Source organism: Ixodes scapularis, unplaced genomic scaffold, assembly GCF_016920785.2.
Source record: "Ixodes scapularis isolate PalLabHiFi unplaced genomic scaffold, ASM1692078v2 PGA_scaffold2__306_contigs__length_199485367, whole genome shotgun sequence".
NCBI lineage: Eukaryota > Metazoa > Arthropoda > Arachnida > Ixodida > Ixodidae > Ixodes > Ixodes scapularis.
The window spans coordinates 47,996,452-48,004,897 of record NW_024609857.1 but is presented as its reverse complement, the minus strand read 5'-3'; positions in this window follow the sequence as shown (position 1 = coordinate 48,004,897).

The window sequence follows — 8,446 nt, the reverse complement described above, 5'->3', positions numbered from 1 at the left end:
ACTGAGTGATGCAATCACTTTATATTATTTTTAAGCGATGTGCGCACTGACGTTGGTATCTGCTCCAGAAGAATGAGTGACTGCTTCAAACCAATGTTTTGCAAGCTAAAAAAAGGTCAAATGCCACTTTCATCACTGGAAGAGAGAAGAGACAGGATAGTGCACTTCTCTTCTCTGTACGTGTGCGCTAATACCGTTTAGATGCCTGATGACAGTTCAGCACGGCTTATAGATTGGACACAAAAACTGCGTGATCACTCGACTTTGGCTCATAACAATCAATGCCTCGACGGACACTGGGGTAGTGGCTTGTGTCTGACCACTGTGGCGGTGAGATTAGCCAAACCACAGCCAAACTCTAACAAGGCCTGGAACTCAGCACGTGTTTTCTACTCTTCCAACCCCAGCGGGTATGAATAACGTTGGCAACATAGGGTGGGCATCGGGCCACTTGGTCGCTTCTTCTGGCTCCAAATCGAGGGGATGAGTGATGCTCATACTTATTGGATTTCTTTGGCAACTGCCTTTGCCTAGAAAAAAACCAAAAAAACTTAGGCAAGTTTATTCAGTTATTAACGTTTGGGAGTGAATCTAAGTAGCAGGGCCGTAACCAGGGGGGGGGTTAGGGGGTTCTGACCCCCCCCGAATTTTTTTTCTGAGTACGGCCCTGGTCGGTGCACTTGCAGCCAGCCGATTTTAATCTCCACCTCTGCGCACGCGCAGTGGCGCCGGTCGGCTACCGGATACCAAACCGGGACCGGTTCTCCGGTTTGCTGCAACTCTCCATTATATGCCACCGATGCACATGATTCGTAGGCGAAAATAAGACAATAGACACTTTCAAAATGGCCGCCGTTGTCCACGAAAACCCCCCCCCCCCCCCGAAATTTTTTTCTGGGTACGGCCCTGCTAAGTAGTATTTAGCAAAAGCAAAAAAAAAAATGGTTTCATGGCTTCTTTAGTGCATATGTGCCCGTGTTGCATTGGGCTCTTACCCGCTACTTTTTAAACGTTTTGAAAATCAGGAAAGGGCATATCAAGTGCTGACCCTATGCTTCAGTGCTCACCGGGATGGCTAGGTTGGGCATTTTCATGTATACGTTTTAAAAGGTCACGAAAATGACGTAATGGCGTCTGATTGTTGGAGGCGATTGACTCCACCAATCAGGCTCCATTACGTCACTTGTGTGACCTTTTAAAAAGTGCATGAAAAATCTTGAGCCATTCCACTCTGTGAAGGTGGATAACCAGCAAAGCTGTTTAGCACACGTTACAGACATGACAAAGAATTTTGAACAAAGGTACGAACACATTTATTGTCTTGATCAGTGGTCATCGATCAAGTGAAAATGGTCTCCGACAACACTTGCAGCGCACGAGTCCGCTTTGAAGGATCCTGCACATTGCCGATGTTGGTCAAGTCGTTGTCAAACCAGAACTAATCACACACCTTACAACTACTACATTGAAACTGTCTGTCCAGAAAGTCCCTTTTGAATTTAGCGTATGCTCCATAAAAGTTGTCCAATTTTGCAGCACAGTACCTGTGTCTTTGCAATGCGTTCTCTGCCCCGCAATGTTCGTTGTCGCAGGGCGGAAAACGCATCTGGTACAAGCAGTACGAGCCTGGTGCTGAGATCTTGATCACCATTGGTCTTGATTTAAAGTTTGATTTGCACAGGCACAAACACACAACAGGACCGCCCCCCCAGGAGAGCGGAAAGAAACTAGGCATGCAAGCACTCGGTACTGCGACAAAGAGAGGGCACTGCGAGGTTTTGTTGACACACATAAAAAATCCACGGAACCCTAGTCATAAACAGCTTCGCTGTAAAAATTGTCTAACCTAGCCATCCTGGCTAACTGCTCCTATGTGCCGGTCACTTCCATAAGTACACCGGCGCACGGCGGCAAAGATTGACCTGTGCTCACTGGTGCCAAGCGATGTGGCCCACGCTATCATTTGTTCCTTCTGCAGTTTTTGCTCTCAGACTTAGAAACGAGCACCTATCTTCCAGTTCTTAAAGTTACCAACATACGGATGCATGCACCTAATTTCTCCGTATTCAAAAGCCGCGTTTCGTACGTCATCTTGAGGAACAGGATCAGTCACTGTCCCCAATCGTTTGCGTGCAGACAATTAGTTATTGGCATAGTTTTTTGGTATCTGTGAAACAAAGATGCATAGTCTGTGACTCCGTAGACGATAGAAGTCAATAAGTTCGACCAGGGACATATTAGGGTCCCATAAACCCTTTGCTTACTATGCTTCTATCCCTTTCAAAGTCGTCCCGGCGTCATCTACCGGAGTCCAATTTAGGTCTCTGCGACAGCGAGAGCGGGATGTAATTTTCGTAGTCGCCACAACAGCGGAGCGACGTAAGACTGTTCGCAAACGGTTCGTCTGCTATAAAACACCATTTGCAGATGAAAATGGAACAAGAAAACACCGTAAGTTGTCTGCTAACAAACTGAGAAAAAAGTGTATTGTCTGCTACTAGCTGAGTACCACGGTAAAGTGATATCTGGCACAGACTGAAATAATGATTGTCTGCTATTTACGGTGAAACGACTTGAGATTACCAAAGGGAGCAAGGGGTGTCAATCGCTTTCAACATGAAATAGCATCAAAATAGCTGACAGTCAAAATTTTGGCTCGCGTCTGCTTTCACTTTTCCACGGCAGTCAATTTGTAATAAATAAAAACTTTTTCTTTTTTAGTTTTTATCACACGATTTGCAGTGTTTTCTTGATTCATTTTCGTCTGCGAGCAACGATTCAATACAGACAAACCGCATTATTTGTTTGCGTTAACTGTCTGCGAATGATGTTTTAGCCCGCTCTGTTTGGGTCAAGTTAGATATCGCTCTTGCGGTGACCAAAATCATCTTCGCAGCCGATCAGTGTTATTTCTCGAGCATTGCCTCAACTGCACATCAAATAAAGACCGGTATGTATAAAAATTAAAGTTCCACACGTTTGCCTAGTATTTCAGCGGACACAGTCGATTATGACAGAAAAAGACTCAAGCGAGCCGGAAAACACTGCCTTTGCGCAAGGAAGTATATAGGGCGAAAGTTCAACATTGTGGTGTCCGGCGAGGCTTTGAGCTAGAAGTACGTCATAAGTGAGAGAGGCGGGATATCTACTTCGCACGTCCACCTTCCAGCACGCGCTTGCATGCTTTATGGTGTGCTTTGGCTGCACATACACGCTCAAGGCGCTCGACATGCCGAAGTGTTATCGAAGGTAGAAAGTTTGCCTTCGCTGTAGTCGGAAGCACTGAAGCTGAGCCTTTCTTCCCTTTATATTCTGTCTGTGACTAATAGCAGTCAATGCCCACTCAGTGAGCTAACTGTTTGTTACATCTCCTAGGTCAAAAAGAACAACTCAAGAAGATCACGGACCGTATCAGAAGTCTAGAGGAGTCTTTTGCAGGTGACTTGTAATCGCATGCCTGATTTATAAAATGTAGCTTCGCAGACATGTCAGCTCCCAGCTCACATGCAGATCTTACATTCAAAGATGAAAGGAATAATCTTCATATTAACTTTATTATGACACAGTAACTGAAAAATGATATTTGTCATTATAGCCTAGCAAAAAATCCAACAGAATATATCTAGGTCGCTTGCGAACTCCCAGTTTTCTAGAACAGTGTTATGATGATGATAGTCACATTGTAAAGATTGCCCAGCCCCCAAAAAGTGCCTCCCGTCTCCCTGTAGGCGCGTTCATACAGGCCAGTGGCGGACCCAGGAATTTTTTTGCGGGGGCGGGGGCGGGCGGGGTTGAGGTATTTGGAATTTATGACTTGGGGCCTCCGAAGCTCCCTCCCTGGCTACGCCACTGACACCAGCTTTCACGATAAAGGCCCATTCACACACTTGTTACCGAGTACGACTGAGAGAGACAACACCGGTTTTTAAGCATCTTAAGACGTCTTAGGACCAGTGATTTCCCTAAACCTCCCCTACGTGGGTGCACTCCCCCCCCCTCTCCCTACCCCCCCTAAAAACCTAGACACCCCCCTAATTTTAATTCCTAGGGAAACCGGTGCTTAGGACCAGCTCTGCAGCAGCGCACCCAGTCCTAAGACGTCGCAAGAGGCTTAAAAACCGGTCTTGTCTCTCTCAGTCGTTCTTGGTTACAAGTGTGTGAACGAGCCTTAATTTGGCAAACTGTGAAGGCTATCGTCAATGCAACCCAATAGGAGCGTTGGAGCGACGCACGTGACACCACTCGACCGGAGCGTTTGTGTCACTGTGCGAAATGCGAGAGCCGGAGGAACTGGCTGTCATCTGCTTTCGAAGTGTTGTTTGCTAGGAAACCTTCCAGCTTCAGATGGACGTCCACCGCCACAACGTAGTCGTCTGCTAGAGGAGCTAGTGCTTCGGGAACAGTTCATGAGAAACCATACGCTCAATTTATCTATGAATCTGTAACGGGTGCTAATGCATGGTCAATGATTTGAGCGGCAGTGGTTGATTACATGGCTGTCATCGTGCAAAAGCGATGTTCTTCGTGGAAAAGGGTTGATGCAAATGAAAATATCAATGAGAAGGAATCTGTCTACATCTTCCTTCTGCATTGGGTCAGCTAGCAACTGCCTGAAAAAACTTCTTTTTTTTGGTTTTGCTTTCTGCAATGGTCGCTTTTGTGATGAAAGTTATCGCGCGAGTGCTGCACATTGCCGGTGTGAACATACCTAATAAAAAAAAAAGATAAATATCTGAATAAAACATAAAACGCGCGTATATAAATTAATATTTCTTCAGCTGGATTTGGCACTGGTGCCATTGCAATTGGCAACACTAATTTGTTCCAGAACAAAAGTTGCACAGAAGTGTTACTTTGATAAACATTGATACTGCCACGCGAGGTGGAGTGGTGAAGGATATAATCCATTGAGCACAAGATGTCTCATAGCCGGCTTGAAATGGCTCGACTAATTGCTAGAGACGTATTGGGCTACGCAAGACGTCTAAAGACATCTTTACAAGACGTCTCAAGGTACCTTGACGTAGACGTCTATAAGACATCTTTACAAGACGTCTCAAGAAATCTTGACGTAGACGTCTAAAAGACATTTCAAAGAGATGACTCGCATCTTGGGCGTCTTGTAGCTGTCTCTAAGATGTTTAGGAGACGCCTTGCAAGACATCTTGTAGCCCAAAAGAGAGGAAGCGTCATGAGGTCTACAGAACGGCTACAAGATGACTCAAGACGTCTTAGGCTATATCACGTCTTGCCGAGACATGTTTAGACATCTTGCTCGTCTTGCGAAGATGTCTTTAGACGTCTAATAGACTACTTTAGCCATTTAATAGACGACTTCGTGTTCAGTTGGTAATATATAGAAGTTTGAACTGCGCCTCTTGCCCATTTTATGCAATCTCTATGATCCGTAGCTTTCACCGTTACAAAAACACAACCTCTCCTTCATCTAAATCAGTGGCTTTATGAACCTTGACGAGATAATCAGCTGTTAAACTTCTTTTGACAGTGTGGTCTGAGATTTGCAAGATAACTGTGGCGGCATTTTTCCTGGACCATTCACCCTTTGCGCTGATCGAACCTAATGCGAAATAAAGTTTTTTTCGTGTTTCTTTTTTTGGAGGGGAAGGGGGGTAGCATTGCACATTCAAATTCGGAGTTTATCGGATAAATTCGAATTGACAATATTTTGACTGGCGGGTGTTATTTTGATTTATCCGAAAACACCGAAGCCTACTTATATATATAAGCTAGTAAATACGAGCTGTGCCAACACCACTTAGATAAGCCCCTCCGCAATGTGATCGCACCATCATCCCAGTCAGATTGATAGAGGCCTGAGATTGGGCACGAGGGCTGCGTCGGAGTTCGGCTGGGGCTTGTGTTCAATCCACGTGTCGAAGGCTGACTGTGATGACTTTTCATGAACGGAGAGGAGGCAATGCGGAGGTTTTGATTATTCTAGGTGGTGTTGGCTGTGCTCATTCAGCAGGACGTGTTTCGTGCTGTACACGGCTAGTAGTACGCCGGGTCGTCGGGCTGGTGAGCCATCGGAAGGCAAAGAGAAGCTACCCCGCTTGGTCCATGCAGTGCGAGTGCGGCTACGGGACGGCCATCTTGCATGCGGCGAAATCGCGTTCTCGCAAGCGTTGCGGAGGCTCGAGTCAGCATGCTGAACACACGTTTTCTACTCGTTCGTTGTCATTTGCCAAAGAATTTTTTTAAAACCCTGTGTAAGCGGTGAGACTTGCCGTTGAGAACACGTGGAAATTTTTACGGAAGCGCAGTGCCACAGAAAAAATGCACAACCTGTCGAAAGAAAGTTGAGCTGGTTTCGCGGCGTGATGAAAGCTTCCTTGGCATGCTGAAGTGGTGCGTCTCTGTGCCTTCGCACGTACGCTTGGATACCGATCAAGAATCGACGCCGTGTGGATGTGTTTTGGAATTGCAATGTGCGTGAAGCCGTATGTGCCTCTGAGCAACTTTTTACTTTACTCTGACGACTGTATCTGTAACTTGCGGCACTCGCGGTCCAGAAACGAACTTGATCCAGCGTCCAGTGGCAATGGAGCGAAGGTACGTCTTTTTTCCGTCGTTAGGCGGTTTACAGAATACCACACAACAGCTCATCATCGCTGATCAGGGGCCTTCCAAAACTCGAAGTGCCCCGTAGCGGCGAATTGCCGCACAGTGCACCCTGGGAGCTAGTTGGCCACTCAGGTTCGGTTTCGACTGAGGAGCTTCAATTACGCCATCACGACGCATGACCGAATGCGCTGCTTCCGTTCTCAATTGTCCGACTTCCCACGAATGTACAATACTCGTAAGCATTCTCGAGCGATATAGAAGGAAGACTGAGGCGCTTTTTTTTTTTTTTTTGGTTCCCGACATGCCGGACATTGTGCCTGCGTATGCAGACGTAGTAAGACGTCACTTAGTCCCTTCATCCCCCGATTGTATCTTTGAGATTTTGTTTGCCAAACATCCGCCTCGTGTTACCTCATTGAGCAAACAAGCCCATCCTCACAGGATACTCACAGTTGAGCCCAGCGTCGGCGCATGACTGCACAGAAGTTGGTATGAAGTCGTCCTCTTGTCGTCATATATCTCCCACTGAACTTTTATGCCAATTGGAGATTACGTTTTCGCAAACGCCGAGATCGGCTAGCTACCCTAGCTAACAAGCCTCGAATACCAGAAAAAAGCTCACCGCGAAACCGGAGGATGCAGAGAAAAGCTCACCGATATGGAGGCTGCGTGATTATGCGTAACATATATCAATTTATTGTCATTAAAATTCGTCAGCTTTGTAAAAAAGAAAATGTCATTTTCTATACTATTTGTTAAACTTTTTGGGTATCCTGCTCCCAAATTAATAATTGCGGGCGAGTGTTTTTTGTGGCTTACTTTCTTGGCAACTAAAGCCTAACTGAAAACTTTATAAACTTGAAGAACAGGAAAAAGCTTGATAACTTAATAATGTACGTCTGCCTAAAGCCTAAAACTCAAAACTGTAAATGCCCAAAATTCGAAAGTGCGCACGCAACAACGCTGTGCCTGAAATTATCTTTGAAGCTTTTGTTAACCTTTGAAAACAGGATAAAACGGTCAGTAGGATATCGAGGGTTCTTCTTCCACGGACATGAACATTTTCTTTTCTAGCCGTTCGTGCTGGTGTTTCCACACGTTGCCTTTGTGTGATAGTGCCCTTCTTGCAGCGAACCACCCATGACCTTCAGAGCTGCACACTGTCACCGTTGTTACTCGTGACCTACATAAGAAGTTGTCTTCTGTAAGGTAGCGAGTAGGGCGAGTTGGTAAGCGTTTTACATGATGAAAACAGCTCAAACGACGACGACGGAGTGAAGACAACAAACACGACCGGACGAAGCTGTTCTCGAAACTAAAGGTTTGTTAGTCAAATTAACAGAAAGAGAACAGCGTAGCTGCCACTGATTACATTAGCGAAGACCTACTTATACATTAGGCACTACACAATATTTGGAGCTGAAACGGTTCACACACCGCTAGTCATATTAGCTTGCAAAAATTTAACCTCTTTATCTGACAGAGCTACCGACGGCGCACTGTCAGCTGTCGATAAATTGTTGTTTCTTTTACCGGTGTACGATGTTCTGATTTTATACTTGCGGCTTCATTAATATACAGAATGAGAGATTACTAATATCTGAGGAATTAGTAAATAAGCACAATGAACCTCAAGAATATTGCAAAAAAAAAGTTGATTTATTTTTAATGAAGTGATGAATGCGAATTGTGTTAAATTGCCACGTTTGACGCAAAATCCGCCAAGTTTAAAAAAAAATGGTCAGCCTTTCTCCGCATCTGCCGGTTTTGCGGTGAGCTTTTCTCCGGTTAGCTTATCTCCGGTGAGCTTATCTCCGGTGAGCTTATCTCCGGTGAGCTTATCTCGATCAGCTTCTCTTAA